Below are 3,523 nucleotides of genomic sequence, written 5' to 3' on the forward strand. Positions count from 1 at the left end.
AGCTGTATGTACCCTGTCCTGTATCGTGTACGAGTTGTATGTACCCTGTCCTATATCTGGTACGAGCTGTATTTACCCTGTCCTATATCATGTACGAGGTATATGTACCCTGTCCTATATTATGTACGAGCTGTATGTACCCTGTCCTATATCATGTACGAGTTGTATGTGCCCTGTCCTATATCTCGTACGAGCTATATGTACCCTGTCCTATATCTCGTACGAGCTGTATTTACCCTGTCCTATATCATGTACGAGCTATATGTACCCTATCCTATATCTCGTACGAGCTGTATGTATCCTGTCCTATATCATGTACGAGCTATATGTACCCTATCCTATATCACGTACGAGCTGTATGTACCCTGTCCTATATCATGTACGAGTTGTATGTACCCTGTCCTATATCTCGTACGAGCTGTATGTACCCTATCCTATATCATGTACGAGCTGTATGTACTCTGTCCTATATCACGTACGAGCTGTATGTATCCTATCCTATATCATGTACGAGCTGTATGTACCCTGTCCTATAGCATGTGCGAGTTGTATGTACCCTGTCCTATATCATGTACGAGGTATATGTACCCTGTCCTATATCATGTACGAGCTGTATGTACCCTGTCCTATATCATGTACGAGGTATATGTACCCTGTCCTATATCATGTACGAGGTATATGTACCCTGTCCTATATCATGTACGAGCTGTATGTACCCTGTCCTATATCATGTACGAGTTGTATGTGCCCTGTCCTATATCTCGTACGAGCTATAAGTACCCTGTCCTATATCTCGTACGAGCTGTATTTACCCTGTCCTATATCATGTACGAGCTATATGTACCCTATCCTATATCTCGTACGAGCTGTATGTACCCTGTCCTATATCATGTACGAGCTGTATGTACCCTGTCCTATATCTCGTACGAGCTGTATGTACCCTATCCTATATCATGTACGAGCTGTATGTACCCTGTCCTATATCTCGTACGAGCTGTATGTACCCTATCCTATATCATGTACGAGCTGTATGTACCCTGTCCTATATCTCGTACGAGCTGTATGTATCCTATCCTATATCATGTACGAGCTGTATGTACCCTGTCCTATATCATGTACGAGCTGTATGTACCCTGTCCTATATCTCGTACGAGCTGTATGTACCCTGTCCTATATCATGTACGAGTTGTATGTACCCTGTCCTATATCACGTACGAGTTGCATGTACCCTGTCCTATATCATGTACGAGCTGTATGTACCCTGTCCTATAGCATGTGCGAGTTGTATGTACACTGTCCTATATCACGTACGAGTTGTATGTACCCTGTCCTATATCATGTACGAGCTGTATGTACATGTTACCTGTCCTATATCATGCACGAGCTGTGTGTACTGGGACGCTACCAGTAGTCGTGAAGGAACAGTAGTTGTGATTTGGGTAAAATTTAATTCTTAGCATCTCATGAAACACATTATTTCCACGTAAAACACTACAACATTTTCATAAAGTATTTGTAAGCAGTTCCAGACATTCGGAAATCTGGATTTACAGCAGAATATCACGACTACTATTCCGTCACTACTACTAGTTACGTCTAAGTACCCTGTCCTATATCATGCACGAGCTCTGTGTACCATGTCCAATATCACGAGCTGTAATATCACAAGCTGCATATGTACCCTGTCTGATTCACATTTGCTGGGTGTACCCTGTCAACGTCCATGCATTGTAATGTACCCTGTTCAATTCACATGTGCTGTACCTACTCTGTCCAATATCACGAACTTTTTGTACCCTGTCCAATATCACAAGCTGTATGTACCCTGTCCAATATCCCGAGCTGTATGTATCCTGTCCAATATCACGAGCTGTATGTATCCTGTCCAATATCCCGAGCTGTATGTATCCTGTCCAATATCACGAGCTGTATGTATCCTGTCCAATATCCCGAGCTGTATGTATCCTGTCCAATATCCCGAGCTGTATGTATCCTGTCCAATATCACGAGCAGTATGTATCCTGTCCAATATCACGAGCAGTATGTATCCTGTCCAATATCACGAGCAGTATGTATCCTGTCCAATATCCCGAGCTGTATGTATCCTGTCCAATATCCCGAGCTGTATGTATCCTGTCCAATATCACGAGCTGTATGTATCCTGTCCAATATCCCGAGCTGTATGTATCCTGTCCAATATCCCGAGCTGTATGTATCCTGTCCAATATCCCGAGCTGTATGTATCCTGTCCAATATCCCGAGCTGTATGTATCCTGTCCAATATCACGAGCAGTATGTATCCTGTCCAATATCCCGAGCTGTATGTATCCTGTCCAATATCCCGAGCTGTATGTATCCTGTCCAATATCACGAGCAGTATGTATCCTGTCCAATATCCCGAGCTGTATGTATCCTGTCCAATATCCCGAGCTGTATGTATCCTGTCCAATATCACGAGCAGTATGTATCCTGTCCAATATCCCGAGCTGTATGTAGCATGTCCAATATCACGAGCTGTATGTATCCTGTCAAATATCGCCCAATTCATGCCGTTGGCGTATCAATAATCCTATTTTACTATGCTAAATTTATTTTTACGCTTTTTATCTATATGCAATACATACTTCAATGTCTTTCTTTATGTTGTCAACAGATCAATATGACACGGACATATCACAGAAAAACCAACAGAGCCGACCGCACATCAACAACTGCATTGAAATGGGCAAGAGATCGTGTTCTGTTTAGCAATCTAAGTGTGAGAGCAGCAGCAGCGGAGTTCAATGAGTTCAACATTAACCGATCAACGTTGAAGCGTTTCATATTGAAGAAGTGCAGTAATCCTGATGCCTCTATGGGATACCGGGGTCATCGACAAGTGTTTAGTGCCCAGCAGGAGGTCATTTTAGAGGACTATCTCCTGACGGCATCGAAGATATACTTCGGTATGTCTCCCAAAAGCACACGGGAACTAGCGTATCAATGTGCTATATCGTTTGGCATCAGCATTCCAGAAGCTTGGGAAAGAGACAAGTGTGCTGGAACAGATTGGTTCCAAGGGTTTTTGAAGAGACACGGGGGCTTCTCCCTGAGAACACCTGAAGCAACTAGTCTAAGCCGAGCGACAAGTTTTAATAAACATAACATCTCTACCTGCTTCTCCAACCTTGGACAGGTTTACGAGAGATATGGATTTGCGGCAATAGATGTGTGGAATGTCGACGAAACTGGAATCACAACTGTACAGAAACCAAGAAGAACTGTGGCCGGTAAGGGAGTGAAGCAAGTAGGTGTCATTACATCGGCCGAAAGAGGTACACTAGTGACCGTATGCGGGGCAATCAATGGTGCTGGTAACTCCATGCCACCTATGTTAATATTTCCAAGAAAAACCTTCAAACCCCATTATATCAGGGACGGGCCAAATGGGTGCACTGGCTCATCGCACAAGTCTGGGTGGATGACATCTGAAAATTTCCTTAAATTCATACAACGATTTGTCGAGCATACAAAATCATCGGTA

This window comes from Argopecten irradians, chromosome 3, assembly GCF_041381155.1.
Source record: "Argopecten irradians isolate NY chromosome 3, Ai_NY, whole genome shotgun sequence".
Taxonomy (NCBI): domain Eukaryota; kingdom Metazoa; phylum Mollusca; class Bivalvia; order Pectinida; family Pectinidae; genus Argopecten; species Argopecten irradians.